General features: G+C 27.6%; 1 protein-coding gene across 5 annotated transcripts in view; it reads left to right on the forward strand.

The window, feature by feature from the left end:
* The first annotated feature begins 1,908 nt into the window (after positions 1-1,908).
* Positions 1,909-17,251, forward strand: part of LOC107447795 (uncharacterized) — a 30,970-nt gene continuing 15,627 nt past the window's right edge. For 2 of the 5 annotated variants that reach the window (XM_087152463.1, XM_087152461.1), the window contains exon 1: positions 1,932-2,071. The gene's annotated coding sequence lies outside the window, so the exon portion shown is untranslated. Of the gene's footprint in view, positions 2,072-17,251 lie in introns of all 5 variants that reach the window. The other 3 variants (XM_087152444.1, XM_021145579.3, XM_087152451.1) reach the window with 3 other exon arrangements.

Below are 17,251 nucleotides of genomic sequence, written 5' to 3' on the forward strand. Positions count from 1 at the left end.
TCTATATCCATTAAGTGTCTCAGTTTATTAAAGTTCGAAATTTGATTCATTTGTATTATTTTTGTCACTTTAACGTTGTTACAGTTTGATATGAAAGCAAATGAAAACTTTAAATTTTCTGGAGGAAACATAGTAAAACGTAATTCTGAATTTTCCATAATATAAACAACGACAACAAAAATTTAAAATACCTATAAGAAATTTAACACAATTAGTTGAGACTAAGATTGTGTGTTGTTGATTATCAAAATCGTTTTCTAATGCTTAGTTTTTAATTCTTGGTTTTGGAATGAATAAAACCTATCAAGAGAATTTTTTCATAACAAACTTTCTAACATCTTTCTTATATATATATGGGTGGTTCTTTTTAAACATGACAATTCGGACCAAAACATTTCTTCAAATTTAAAGTCTTCAAAATAATCTAAAATTTTTTTTTGTATACTTCTTTAGTTACATTTATTAATATCTTACAGTGTAGTTTATTGACATTTACTCGAGAAAAAAACATAAAATAGAAATTCACCAAATCTCGAATGCCTGGAAAATGACATATTAGCTTAGAAGATTAAAAAACAGTCATTTTAAGTTAATAGTAAGTAACTCAACTTAAGCCTTTATGTTAGATAGACTATAAATTGCTTAAATTAATTCTTTTTATCCACAGCAGAAAGAATCAAATTTTTTTGTTGTTGATATGTACAGAATAAAACTGTGTATAATAATCAATCATTAAATAAATAAATAACTTCTATTACATCCAGCCATATTACAATTATACATAAACTTGGTATTTGGTTAATATTTGCTTTTCCTTCTTAAAGTATTAGCAGTTAAAAAATTTTTTTGGTAACACTTCAATGCCCTGGAATTCATAAGCCAAGAAAATGACAGCCAGGATAATGGCAAATTCGCCATTTTATAGCATATAACTTTACTTTAATTTAATATTTTGACCTAAGACGTTTACATTCTGCAGAAAATAACAGGATTTCTTGAAATAACTCAGATAAATCTATGTAGTTTATGTTATTAATGATTTCAAGAAGCCAGGAAAATGACAACACAAAAACCTACTCACCTTGAAAAAATTTTTGAAATAGATTTTGAACCAGAAAATTGGTTCTTTATTCATGCAACAAGACATGTTCATATAGGAGGGTATCTAATCAATCTATTAGCATAAGAAATTGAATGCTGGCTCTATCTATTTTTGTTATAAACCACTAAATAAAAGTAGCCAGGAAAATGACAGATATTCTTGGGACAAGCAAATTATTGACAGAAAAAATTATTTTAAACGAAGTTTTTGTAAATAATACCCTCTGCGTACATTCTAGAAATGCTTACACCGATTGAGATAAAAAAATTAGATATTGAAAAATTTATGGGAAGTTTTGAAGCTAGTTAGTATTGGAAACATTGTTTGGGACATGACAGGAAAATGACATTTTGAAGTTCAATTCAATTTTTTAACCATATAAAACAGTCAATGCTAGTGCAAAGTTGTTGATTTACGTTGTCTATGTTGTTGATCTACGAAATCGTTTTTTAATTTTAAACTTTGGTTTGGAAATAAAAAAAAATAAAAAAATGTGTGTCTCACGAAAACTGTTAACACTGTAATATTTTGTTAACTAAAGCTTATTCTTTTTGAAAGTGTAAGAAATTAACTAATATAATATAAAATATGATCTTCCGATATAATATTAAAGTTTAAGTCATTTTTGCAGGGAGCAAATGATTCTGCAGCGAATTTGTTAACTTGAGAAAATAGTGTGATTGTCAACAATTTCAATGCACTGTTTGTTCTACGTTGCCTATCTTTGCGTTCTGTTGTTGGGAGATAAAAAAAAAAAAAAACCTCCTTGAAGAGTTGGGCGGATCGAAACAAATGAGTCTCTTGGCAGTCTCTTGGCGACGCTCCTTGGCGAAGGAATAATAACCAAATGTAAAAGGGTGGTGGTTCGGTCTTCTAAAAGAGACGCAAACCATGAGCTGAAGATGACGTGATTCTTTCTGCATCTTTTTTTTTCTTCTTTCCATTTACTCCTTCCGCCTCCATTTCGAGGTAAGCCTTACCTTCTCTCATTTAAGCGGTTTCTTTTAGACCAATATGTCCCCCCCCCCTCCCCCAATCCACAAACTTGACCTTCTCATGTTTTACCTCCGTTGTTGTTTCTTGGTGGTGGTTAGTTCACTGTCTTTATACGGATCTATAAATATTTCATACGCCTTCCTCCTCCCATTTCTGCAATTCTCTCTCTTTATTTTTATGAGTAAAGATAAATAAATTTCGACAGCTTTACTTTTGTTCGTCTGTTTTAATAGGATCAATGTCACCTCCGTTTTTTTTTATTTTTTTAAAATCTAAAGTTTAAAAATAAACGAGAATAACTTATTCATTTCTTTCCAAATTTGTATGATAATGTACAATCTGATCTCTGATTTCTTAATCGAAATTTTAAAAATACGAGAGATTTAATTAATTAATTATCTAGTTTTTAAATACCTTTTCACGAATAAATAATGAAGTGTGTATGTGATTATATAAATGATAATGAACAAAGTGATTCCCTTTTTTAAAAAAAATCTAAATTTTAAAAATACGAGAGATTTAATGAATCAATACATTTTCTATGATATAGTCGGATTTTATAAATAAAGGGCTTTGTTTATTATATAAATGATTATGAACTAAGTGATTTTTTTTATCTAAATTTTGAAAATAAAAGATATATAGTTAATAATTGAACAACCTTTTTTCATGAATAAACGATGGATTTCGTTATATTATATAAACAATAAGGAACCATGTGACCCCCATTTTTATTAAATCTAGAAGTTTTTAAATTATAGATAAGTATTTATTTCTTGAACAGCTTTTTTATGAACAAATAATGGAGTTTTTTTCATTTATTTATTTATTTAAAATTTTAAAAATAAGAAAGAAGATAACTTTTTTTTTTTTACATTTAACATTCATCCAGTGTATTTTGTGATAATTTTATCTGAAAGTTGATATAAATTATAAAAATATGTTTTAAAAAATTGAAATTTTCTGTTTTATAAAATAGTCTTTAAACAGGAGGTATTGAATCAGTCTTTGATTCAATAAGAATGTAAACAACGTTTTTTTCCTTCTCTGCAAACAATGTCAATATTCTCGCTTATTTTAAAGCATTATAATTTGTAAATTTTTATATGGATCATTAGGTATGCCATTTAAAATTTTTAAATTTAAAAATAAGGTTTTAAAAATATTCATTTTTAAAATCTTGTTAAAAATTTGAATGTTAACTATTGAAACTTTTTAATAAGATTTTAAAATGATAACTTTTAATATGAAATATTATTTTAATTTTTAAATAAGATTTTATAGTTTGATTCATTGTTATTCAAAATCAAAACTTTCGTTGCGAAGCAAATAAACCCATTCAATATTTCTAAAACCTCTTAAATTATTTGTTTTTTATTTATTGTGTGGCCATCACCCATGTCAACAACTCAATTATTTTTACAATGGTTTGAAAACACTGATTTTTTTTCTTATTTATTTTTAATGTTGTGATTTTAGAAGTTTCCATAGATAGTGTTGCATAAAATGTATTTATCAGTGATGCACATTTTCACATGACTGTCTCCACTGAATAGAAATCGTTTGTTTATATCTCAAAAACATTATATCAATCACCGATGAAATAGTTTCTCATTTTGGTCTTTTTATCCTTTAGAAATAACTCTCATTTTGATTTATTTAAACGGCCTCATTTATTCTCTTAATCAGCTGTTCGGCCATTTTGCGAGAATTGCATTGGAACAAGCACATCTCATTATGATCGATTCATTAATGGAACATTCTTCATGTATACAGTGCCTGACCATATTATCGGGGGCACTCTAAAGAATCTTAATTATTAGGTGATACTCTATTGTTTTTACGTTACTGTTTGCACTTGTTTACATTTGTGTATAAATTAGTTAACATTGTAATCAGGGTTGGGTTTTTGCCGTCAAAAACTGGTTTTTGACATGACAGTGGTGAAAACCGTCAAAAACCTACTGTTTTCTTTCATTTATGGCATATAGCAGGCAATATATTATTTTAACATAATTGCCTTTATAAATGAATGTTGTAAATGATTGCTATTGATTTTGCAACTATATACATGTATTCTTATAGAAGGATATACTTATTGAAAATAGTGATACTTACATTTATCATTATAGCTTGATTTGCAAAGGAATCAAAATTTTGCACTTCTTAATTGTTAGAAATAAATAAACAAACAACAAAGCTTGGAACTATTAATAAATTCAAGAACTAAAAAGAAGAATTCAAAATTTGGCATTTCTTAAATATTAGAAATAAGCTAAACAAAACTTTCAAAGCTTGTAACTACTAACAATCTCTAAGTCAAGAATGACTTGACATTCTTCAGTAATGTAATATGCCAAACAAAATGATGCTTGAAAATTTTGTTTAGTATCCTAATCAGGGTTGGCAAGATTTTGCCGCAGGTGGAAAAAACCATTGTAAATACCGGTAAAAACCGTCCTGGCAAAAACAGGTTTTTGCCAAGCAAATTGGCAAAAACCTATATTTTCCAAGATGAGAGGACAAAAATACATTTTTGTGACAAAATTATTCCTAAAATTGAAATATATACTATAAATATGAATAATTACAAAAAAATTTTTATTCCATAATTAAATCATAATGTAATAATACATCATTTTAGTAGTTTAAAGCATTATTGATTGGAAAATTTGCAATTATTCTCTTTTTCCAGTGAAATGAACTTATTTTAAATTAATATAACTATAATTTAAAGCATAAAATATGTATCAAGATGTGTAGTTAATTATTGTACAAATAATATTTTTTTATAATAAATAATAATATTCTACAAATAATATTTATTGATTTGTAACAAAAACATTTATTTAAGGATTCTAAAATGAAAGGAGGTCAGAAACTTTCAATCTTTTAAAAATTATTGCCTTTATATTAATTATTAATATGTTAAAAATAATTTTTTCATGTATTGTATCAAAATTATTATTCCTTAGGATTGATTTAAATTTGTTTCAAGTATTTTGTAATAATATTTAATCAGCAATTTAGATAATTTGGTTTTTGCCGGTTCTTACCAGTTTTTGCCGGTTTTTACCAGGTTTTTGCCACTGTCATGGCAAAAACCCCTTTTTGCCGGCAAAAACTCCAACCCTGATCCTAATATTTTACTTCAAATAGTATATTTTGATGTAATCATGTTGGGAAAATGCAAGAATCTGTTCTTAAATACCTTTTAACAACTTTTTTTCTAATTTTATTGCCCAAAAATGAATTAATTTTAAACTATAAGCAGTTAAACTCAAAAATACAGTTTTACCAAAGCTATGGGTTTTTTGACATGACGGTAAAAACCATGGTATAAACGGGTAAAAACCGTCACGTATCAAAAACTTGCCAACCCTGATTGTAATGCGTTAAAAGTAAATAGGATGCATATATAATAACCCCATTACATGCATGCTTAAATATAAAAGTATTGCATAGTGTAAGTATTAAAACACTGCAATTAATTGGGTCTCGTTATTACAATACACAATAAATAGTGTAATTATACATCGTCTCATATTTATCCAATCTTCTCATTTAACCCATTGAGCGTAAACAGTCAGCTTAAAAACAATAATGCTGTATCACGTGATAATGAAGATTTTTGCACATAGAATCTTTTAGGGTGCGTCTCATAATGTGCAGATTATAAAGTTTATATATAATTATGGGAGAGTGTTTCCATGTTGAGGATTTACTCGTGAGTTAAACTAATTTCTTTTTTTGTACGCAAGAGTTCTAAAAAATTAAAGTGAACACGTTTTTGTTACTACTTATTATTTTTCATTTTATTTCATTAGTCATTTATTTAAAGAATGTATAGGGGGAACTATTAGTTATAATTGTTTGCGGATTAGTGAAGTTATACTGATTTCTGTCTCTTGAAGGTACACTCTAACGGGGTGTGTTTAAAAAGTCCCATGTAAAGGTGGGAAACCATCCTTCAAAGTTACCCTCCCCCCACCAGAGCCGGATTATACATTTCGTAGGCCCTAGGTCACAGCCATTTATGGGCTCTTTTCAAAATATATGCTAAAATTTTCTTCGTATGGAAACGCCATTTTAGATGTATTACTTTCATAAATGACTAAAAGGCGTAACAGTGATTTATACCATAATTTCGGTTTTCTTGTTCACAAAAATTTGTCAGAATCTGAGATTAAACTAAAAGCGCAAAATTTGGTGAAAATTTACTCATCCGATTTAGAGAAAAACTTTTTAGATGAATTTTTACTTTTTTCAAATTTATATGAACATAAATCTGCACAAGAAATGTTGAAGGCTCAAATTAAAGATAAACTTGTGAATACTTTTCCTAACGTTCACATTTGCATTAAGAATATATTTGTCGATTCTTTTATCAAATGCAGAAGGAGAAAGATCTTTCTCCAGATTAAAATTGATAAAAAATTATTTGCTTTCAACAATGAATCAAGATCGTTTGGCATCGCTCGCACTTATGTCTATTGATTCCGACATTTTGCGTAGTTTGGAATTCGACAGCATAATACAAGATTTTGTTGAATCCAAAAATCGCAAAAAAGTAATATATTAGATCATAGGATTCTGCAAAATAATTTATTACTGTAAAATATTATATTTTTATTTGTATCTTCATAATTTTGTGCAAAATACACTTGTTGTTTTTAAAGCTAAATTATTTTTGTCTACAAATTTTTTTCTCCCAAGTTTTTCGTAGGCCCTAGGCACGTGCCTAGTGTGCCTATAGGTTAATCCGGCCCTGCTCCCCACAAAATTACTTTTCCTTCAACGATTCTCTCAAAGACAGGATTTCTCTACTAAAACAAATCATTCGCACATGAAAATGAATGTGTCCATGGGTGAATTTCAAGGATGCAGCCTCTTAGTTGATTACAAATAAAATCATATTTTATTATTTGAAATTAAATATTGATTGAAAAATATTTGGTATATTATTGTTTTTTTTTTTATTTTTAGTTACTTACATAATTTAAAAGTATTTGATTATGCATTTAATATGCTTTCAATAGTATTTCATTTATTATTATTAGCATACTATATTATTACGATAGATTACAACTCTATGTATAACTCATTTACATAAAACATTGTAGGGTGCTCCCCCCCCCCCAAATTGTTGCTTTAAAAGTGATATAGTTTGAAAAGTTAATGCTTAGAAAAAAAAAACATCTTTTTTTTTTGCTTTCTTCCACTCTTGAAATTCTCGCATTATGAAAATTTTCTTAAATAATATTTTGTAAAGCAGGTAACATCAGTTTTCTGCTATAGATGAGGGCCTCTAAAGTATTTGTACTTGTACACTCCCTTCTTACCGCGTTGAGAAAATTTCTAGAAAGAGTCACAGTTTGAGGGTTTGTGAGAATAACCTTTTCCATTTTTGTAGTGAACTTGGATATATTGCTGCGAAAAGACAATCATTCAGCACCGTTTAAAATCTCTACTGCCGTTTAAAAAATTAGGTTCGTCATGAGGGAAAATACAAAATTATTCTAAATAATATTCTTAAAAATATAACTTTTTCATTCTATCATGAATTAAATTATTATCTAAGACAACTTAATAAGATAAATAATAGCTATAGATAGGATTCGAATTCATGGTGCCACGTAATATCCTATTTTGTGGTGGGTGTTTCATACGAAAATGTTAACTATTAGAAACTTCAAGTAAAGAATAAGTCACATTCTTTGCTTCTAGATTTTAATCATCCAAAAAGTTGTATCGAGTCATTTCTTATTGTTTAATGAGTACCATTTAGAATGATCACTTCATCTATAAATGAAACAATTTCCCACTGACTATTTTTACAATGATCCTAACTAATATTTATTTTTTTCTTCTTCTCGTTAAAGATGTGAAGGGGTGCATGAATAAGCCTTTCATTCACTTAAAATTTTAGTTAACCTCAGCATTTTTATTTCATTCCATAATGAATTGGTTTAATGAATGTGTTTCTGATTTTTATACGTAATTATTATTTTCAGTTAATAAAAAAAAAAAAACAAAATGGTTTATCCTTAGAAAGAGATCTAAAATACAAAAAATATTCTTTTCAAAAATTCGCGTCACATGTTCATTTATTTATTGAAAAATAATGCCGTTTTAACATGCTATTGCGCTGAACGTGTTTCATGTGTGATTATAATCAATAGTTTTAGTGGGCCGAAAGGAGTATGTGTTGTTTTTGTGCTCTTTATGACAAAAACTAAAGTCATGTTAATTTATAAAGTTCAATATTTATGTGTGTCTTACATAATTTTAGTATGTTCGAATGCAAAGTGGAATGCCTGCTTTAAAACCGACCCTTAAGAGATTTTTCCTTTGGATGTTATATTTAAATAAGAGTGATTTTGAAATCCATCAAAAGTTATTTTATTTTTCCTCGTTTTTATACATTAGGTTATCAAATGTAATTGTAGTGTTCCGTCTTATAAAAGAACTCTTCTTATATGGGTAATTTAAAAAGGGTGTCTTTTTTTTTTAAAAAGAAAAAGTATAAAAAAAAATATATATAGCCCTATTTGGCCATTTTATTTCTCTTTTTTAATTCATAAATATTTCTCTGTTTATTTGCATATTAGCATTAGAGTCATTATAATATTTGTAATAATCAACGTTTACAAAATAAAATCGTATTAAATTACTATTTATTCTACAATTTCTCCCCTCCCCCCCATTACACTAGCGTTTTAACATGCGGAGTTTCTTCTTCTTGTTGTAGGTTGCACAAACGTAAGCACTTTTCAAGTACTTCAATACTTAAGTACGAGAGCGTGCAATATGACATAAAATTGCACCATCTTAATAATAACAAAATGATTTCATTGAGAAAAATGTTTTTAAAAAATGCTTACGCTAAAAAAAATGTATATAAAGTATATTTATGACAAAGAACACTAGTCATTTATTGAACATATATTGTTTAACTATAAGATATTTTTATTGAATTTAAATCAACAGCTGGGAGGGTTGTGCTGTAAAATATTCTTATCATTTCAGCAGAATAATTAATTAATTAACTAAAAAAAAACGCATTGACGAACAGGCTGTTAAATAAACTTAATTTGTAACAAATTCAATTATAACAAACATTGAAAGCAATCAGAAATTACAGTTTTTTTTTAATACATAAAGTTCCACTGCATGTGAATAAAATTGTTTTATGAACTCCCACTTGATACATGGATTTTTCAAACAAACACTTATGAATGCTTCTGTAAAAAAAAATGCTTAAATATTAATTATTTGACTAAAGGGTGGAATATTATGAGTTGTATTCACTTTTCAGATGTTAGTCAAACATAATGAACGCTTCAAACAAGGGGTTTAAGCAAGGGGGGTTATTCGAAGAAAGAAAGGAAGCAGCTGTCACGATGGAAACCATATTGCCTCACAACATTTGACCCTATTATATTGTTTTTCTATGCCAACACAAAAGAATTAAAAAAATTCTCCTCTGAATTAGCTTTGTCATATTTCGTATAGAAGCTATACCATTCACCTAAAGTGACTTTATTTTACTTTTTTTCCTAAAATTTTTATATTTTTAATCTATGATATGTTTTAAATAATTTTTGACATCCAACAAAAGTACTTCTTTCGCCTTTTTTTTCTCTACAATATATATATATATATATATATATATATATATATATATATATATATATATATATATATATATATATATATATATATATATATATATATATATATATATATATATATATATATATATATATATATATATATATATAAGAACAACTTAAACTGTAAGAATAACTTTCAGCAAATTAAAATCTTGTATCTGTCTGCTGTAGTAGATTATTCAGTTAAAAACAGATAAGTATTTCACAGTCAAAAACCAAAATTTTGAATCGTTCTATATTTTATACCCCTTTTTCCACCTACACTAATCATCGCATAAAATGTCAAAAAATAACATTTTTATTTGGGTTGGGTTAAAAATAAAAAAACATCAAAAATTTGCTTTTTAAAATACCATTCCTTGATTAGTTTCTTTGCTAATAATTACAATTTAACAATGCATCCATAAAATGTGGCTAATTCGATAATTAATTATTTAACTGCATAATTATTAATAAGTAGCAATACAATTTGGTTGATGAGATGATGCTTGAATACGCCCCTCTCTCTCGCTTCGTTCTTTCATTTCCATCAGAATGACTGGTTAATGCGGACTATGTTTTCTTTTTTTCAACTGCAAATAGAAAACAAAATTTCCGCGAGGAAAAATGCTGGAAATTTGACAAAACAACATCGGTTACTTTTTATAAAACAGTACAACATTTCAAGCAGTACCGTCTTTACGGGTCCCCAAGCTCTCAGGGGCCCATCACAATCTTTTTATAAATTCTATTAAAAATAAAGAATAAACACTATCGCATTTTATGTTTTAAATCGCATTATGTGTAAAAAAGTGTGCCTTTTTTTCTACCAATAGTGATTGATTGTCATGCAAACACTAATAATTTGAATAGTTCATCTCAAAAAAGACTTAAAAAGTCAACCGAAATATATTGTTTTACGTTAAAATGAAGTTTTTAAGTACTCAACTCTCTGAGCCATTATGTCTCCAAATATGCTACATTGAAAGAGTTTAAAATTACGCACGGGAGAGCAACCTTTAAAACTGATTATGTCTGGTGTGCATTGAAAAATGTTTTAATAACTGACTTTGATAGTTTGATGAAACTAATTCATACTTTTTGATTTTTTTTTATTTGTTTATAATTACATTGAATTTTATTTAATTGTTATTATTTGTTTGTATATAACAAAAAGTTTTCATATCGTAGCATATATATATATATAATATATATATATATATATATACATATATATATAATATATATATATATATATATATATATATATATATATATATATATATATATATATATATATATATATATATATATATATATATATATATATATATATATATATATATATATATATTGCATAACTATTTTTTTTTTTTTTTTAAATTCTGATTTTTCAAAAAACGTCTCTTTTTTTTTTTTTGCTTAAGTGCAAGAACTACTCAATTTATTAGCAATTCTATATCTGCGAATTTATGTTGGTATCTTAAAAATTGTATCCATTAGAGAATCAGCATCCTTCAATTTAGAGGTCATTTAGTCCTTAATTTTTATATTCTGAATTTCTAGCCCTGAGCTTTGAGCAAAATGCTGTGATCAACTTTTTTCAAATACATTGCCAGATGAGTTCATAAAGTTGCATCACCAATGGTCAATACTTATTTTAATGGAAATTTGCGTGAAACTGATTTACCAGTTGACTTCGCTGAAAAGCATTTCTACGAATTCATAAATAATAGTGTAAAAATCTTTTGCTTTCTGGATTTCGGCATTTTTATTTGTGATTGGAACTCTACATTTGGAAACCTTCGATGATGACCGACAGTTATTTGCCAGTTGGATTGACTGGAAATGTTATCAGTAAACACACAAATGATTGTCATGCGTTCAAGCCATAGTTAGAGCAAATAAAGATTCAAAGGATGCTTCATTTAAAGAGCACAGATTGTGAATTGTAAACAAGACATTGTTTTACCTTTCAAGAGAGGTGTCACCATCGCTTATCGAGAAGATATACTTCAACTGATGATAAACATCGGGGTAATCGCTTCCACAGGAATATTCCCTAGTATATAAGACATGTTAACTCGATTCTAAAGGTGGTTTCTTCGGAGGATGGCTTAACAGAGGCTTCGCAGCCAACACTCGAATCTTTTTCTTTGCCCATTTAGTCTCAATTGTTATTTCCTATCATCAGAAGAACATCTGCTACAAAACATACAGACTCTGCTACAAAACATATCAAGTTCTAAAGGTGGGGTACCTTTTCATAGATGACACTGTAGATAGCTATCATCCCTGCAAAGATATCTTTAATTCAACTAAGTTTTTTGCCCATTTAATGAGATCCGGACCATCAGCCACGTTAAAGGATTTTTTGCCCTGTCATTTTTATTAAACGTATCCTGAATCTCATGAAATGCATGAAAATACTCTTGAAGGGGGGAAAAAAACAATGGAGAAACATTTTGTTCATCATTGAACGAAAGAAAACAGTTTTGTCCTTCCAGATATTGAATAAAATTTAGATTATTGATGATCATCTGGAGAATTAGATGTAAAAAATTTTAAACCATGTAATTGATTTAGCTTTAAAGTGTGTGTTTTGTTACCGATACTTACCCAACTTGAAGTCTCGCGAATGACATTTCACGCATAAAAACACAATTTATCTTTGAATGAGTGAAAATAAAGTTAATAAATTTCATTTTTAAAGAGTGGATCCATCAAATGTTTTGAAAGAAAATAAAAGTAGTTGTTTCCCATGGTTACGCCATCAAGTTCATGAAATTCCTTCATTGTATCATGAAAAGGCAGATGCAAAAGTATCGCTACCAATTGCTTATGTATCATCAACGCCAAATAAATGCTGTGATACTTTTCAATGCGCAACTTTCTTGCAGGAAATGTTTTCCTTTTACGCAGTTTAAGCACGTATCCAAAAATATGTTTTCTGTGTTTGCCAAAAACTTGGAGAAGATATTTGTGAAAGCCTGATTGGATTTCATTGCTTGTGACTCAGTCAGTGCTTAAAAAACAGAAAGAGAAAATGAATGCATTGAAATGAATGCAAGTGTTATGGATGCATTTAAGGTGCCCATTAGAATTTATCTTTAAATTGACACTTAATTTTGGACACATTTTCTTGTGCGTTATATGTTTAAGAAAAATGTGATACGGTGAATGATGCAAGCCATACTAATGGCAAACTAAAGATTAAAATTGAATCAGCACTGCCTCCGATGCACTCACCTTACACTAACCCCCTGCACAAAAAGTATTTAGAAAAAACTAGATATGTCCACACGGGCATGCCTGAATAGTAAGTGAAGATGGTTCCATATATAGAGACACTGTTGATAGAAAAATGGTTCTTCATTTATCATGTTCTTCAAATAAATGTTCCGAATGGTTATTCTAATGGAAGAATCCCTTTTGATTATATATGTTTTGATATAATTTTTTTGAATTTTAGCTTCAGTGCAAAAGGTTTGTTATATTTCATGAATGTAAGGTCTTGGAATATTTCAATTCGATTATTATAATTAATTATTTTCATATACAATTATGTTAATAAGTTCTTTATCATTCAGTTTTCTCTTTGGCAGAAAGGTTCTAGATTTTACACACATGTTTACATCCTTTTTGCAATGAGCGAGTTAAAAATTAAAAATGATGTTTTAAAACTTTGTAATTTTATTTCAAATAGTGTGTGCCATTTTTAGAGCAGTAATATTATTATTTTTATTATTGAACAGACAAGAAAATTTTAGTAAAATGTTGACAGATGCACAAGTCTGTCTCACATTGGGTGTAATTTTTTTTTAAATCTTCAAATTTTAAATTAATAATTGTATTTTTAGAATATATATCAGGGGTCTGTTTAGAAGAAATTTGGGTCTGTTAACGGACGCTTCACACAATATATTTTCATAAAAACGGACCCTTCACAAAATAATTTATCTTTTAATCGGACCATTCACAAATTTGTTTATCTTCATTATTGTTTTGTTAATCGAATAAACCCTTCCCAGGAAGGAGGGGGGGAGAAAGACAGATGTAAATGAACTAAATTTTGTCTTCTGCAGACGCTTTTTTCTTTATTCGTTCGAAATGAATATTCTGTGTTGAGCTGTATAGGCTGAATACCAAATATTAATATGTTGCATCGCTAACTTAGTAGCTGCAATTGCTGTTTATTTTTTAAAATTTAATTTTTTTAATTATAATTTTATAGTGTTGAGCATAATCTTGTATGTCTTTACAATTTAAAAACTCCTTGAAAAAGTTTTTTTTTCCCAATAACGGACCCTATTTGCACAAATTCACATAAGCGGACCCTGATTGAAAGAATGTGACTTAACGTTTATTTTATATTCACAAATTACGAGTAATTTTTTCACAATTTTAAAAAAACGAAGTTTATATTCTGTATCAGCATATTTTTATTTTGCATTATATACTGTAAAAGGTTGTTCTTTGTTTAATTTGTAATTAGTTTATGAAAACATAACGCTATCATTTCAAATTTTGCAATTATTTTAAAAATATTGCAACTTTCTGATAAGATGTATTTGTTATTAAAATATAAAACAAGAATAAAAATTTGGATGGTATAAGAGATATTTTTAACCTATTATATAATTAGATTTTTTTTTAAAAAAATTTTTATAAAAATTCTCACAATTTTAAAAATCTTTATTCTCTTTACTCATAGTTTTATTAATGATATATAATTTATTAAGTTTTGTTGTCTGATACATTCAGCTTGATCCATAAATCTCCTTTTCCTGCCTGTAAAATTTTATGAGCAGCTTTTTTTTGGGGGGGGGACTTAATAATTTCTTGTTTAGGATGTTTTTGGCTACTGAAAACACGCAATTGTTCTTAGTTACCTCACATGCCAAACGAAAGCTACTGCACTTTCTCTCCAATCGCCCCATGGTTACAATTTTAATGAACAGGCATTCAGTTTATCTAATTTCATTTAAATCGTCCTTGAACTTTACTACCCTTCGAATGTTATTCTTTGGCTGACATTTTGAGGGGAAGAAAAACAAAGTCCCCCCCTTTTCCCCTGAAGTTGTGAGAAGGGTGAAACAACAGTTGGTTCCCCTATTTTCCTCAGAAGGGGATGATCAGAAGACGTAAAAAGTTGACAGCTAATGATCAATGAATTATTTTTTCTTTTTTCTAGAATGTTGAAAATTTCAGTTCATATTTAATGTATAGATAAAAATAAACAAAATTTTGTTTTAAATTTTTTTATTTTTTTATCGCTGCAATTTGTGTTTTAAAAATTGTGTTGGTGGCCATAGATAAATGATATGGGAAGAAATTTAAAATCAATTGATTGTTCCACCAAATCACAATAGTTTAAATCGTGTTTTGTTTTCTAGTATTAGCGTGATATGGTTTTTGAAATTTGTTTATGGATTGATTTTCTTATTTTTTGTGTTCTCGGAATTTTTGTGTAATGCATAAAAAAAAAAATTTAAAAAAAACCCAGCTAAATTTTATTAAAATGCTTTCATAATTATGACGACATATTTTCTTAGTTAAAAATGAATTAAAAATCGTGTAAATAATTAGAGTCACACTTTCAGAGAGGAAAAAAAAATCTTAGAGGATTAAAGGGCCATCAAAAACAGCTTTGATAAAGACAGATTGTTCCTAGCTTAAATATTAATTTGTGACATTTTAAACAAATCTTTTAGATGGGTGGCTTTCAGTATATATATATATATATATATATATATATATATATATATATATATATATATATATATATATATATATATATATATATATATATATATATATATTCTATAATTCCATTTCGGGCAAATCCGTGGCTAAAATTTTCTACTAAAATAATTTTTCTTTGTTAATTATTATAATCTTTCCATGTGCAAATCCATTTCGGGCAAATCCGTGGATAAAATTATTTACTAAAAATTTCTGTATTAATTTTTCCATGTGCGAATCCATTTCGGGCAAATCCGTGTTGAAATTATCTACTAAAATTTTTTTTCTTTGATAATTTATATAATTTTTCCATGTGCAAATCCATTTCGGGCAAATCCGTGGCTAAAATTATTTGCAAAACATGCGAATTATGTTTCTCTTTTCTATTTTATATTTTTTCTTAAATAAATATTTTTTTTCTAATATTATTTATGGTCAACTATTTAAATTATCCAGTATAATATTACCTTGCGCACATCCATTTCGGGCCCATCCTTGGTAACTAACAAATCAATGCACAGCATAACAAATCACTTCAGCAATGCAGTAAGAACTGCACTTTAAATTCTTCTAGTTACACTCAATTTGCGCTTTTGTTTTCATATTTTGTAATCTGGCAATCTTGTTGCGAAAATATTTTTAAATCATTCTTGAAAAATTTCCCGTTCATGTAAGTACATCTGATTTCGCTACTCGCTTTATAGTTTTTGTTTTGTTTTATACTGTTTTTTCTTTTTATTTTATTTTATTTTCTGTTTTTACGTGTTATTTTTACTTATTATGTTCTATTTTATTTGTTGTAATTTTTGTAAAAAAAATTTTTGAGTGCTCCTCACACTATTGTATTAATATATTTTGCTTTGGCTATATTGATACAATATCAGAAAGCACTCTTTTTTGCGGATATAATCGTGTGGGCTGATGAAAAGATTATATCTTTTATTTTCCGGTTTTTTAAAAAAATTTCATCCTTTTTTTTCTTCTTTTTTTTTTTTTTTAATCAGTTGTTTGTTATTTTTTTCATTATTATTTCCCCCCCTCCCTTTTGCATTTGTCTATTATTTTCCTTTGTTTTATCTTCATTTTGAACAATATATATATATATATATATATATATATATTATATATATTCTGTCCCGCTGTGGACTGATCGTAAGGACACGGTTCCCAGTAGAACACCGAAGTCAATCATCACTGGCTACGGTCAGTAAGCGGGTGTTTAACCACTTTGATCAGCCTGCTTAGGGACCGAGGGTGAGCGGTATATTCTAAACGTTCAAAAACGTCATTCTTAACAATAATGATTATACATTTTTTATGAGTTCCAAGTAATTTTTGTCGGATGACAGCAATTTTAGTTTGATAATGAAAACTAATATTTTTAAAAATTAGTTATAAATTTAATTCATTTAAAATTACTGCTAGAAACTCCTTTGAAAGTACGTAACAGAAAACTTTCAAAATTTTATTATGAATGGTTTTTTAAAATGAAATTTGAGACATCGTTTTGATTAAATGGGATTTATTGTGAATAAAATTAGGATTACGAATTTAGATATCGATTTTGCATTGTTATCAGTTTTATTTTCTGGAAGAAAAAAAAATTTGAATTGCCCTGTCATTTTTGAAACTATAGTTTATTAATTTTTCTAATCGGTATTAATAATTTAATAAGTTATCGATGATTATGGAATTATTAGATATTTTATTGATATTTCTAAAAACTAATCACAAAATACTGCAAAGCAAACAT

Source organism: Parasteatoda tepidariorum, chromosome 1 (genome assembly GCF_982258835.1).
Source record: "Parasteatoda tepidariorum strain Cologne lab strain chromosome 1, Ptep-v5.0, whole genome shotgun sequence".
Lineage (NCBI taxonomy): Eukaryota > Metazoa > Arthropoda > Arachnida > Araneae > Theridiidae > Parasteatoda > Parasteatoda tepidariorum.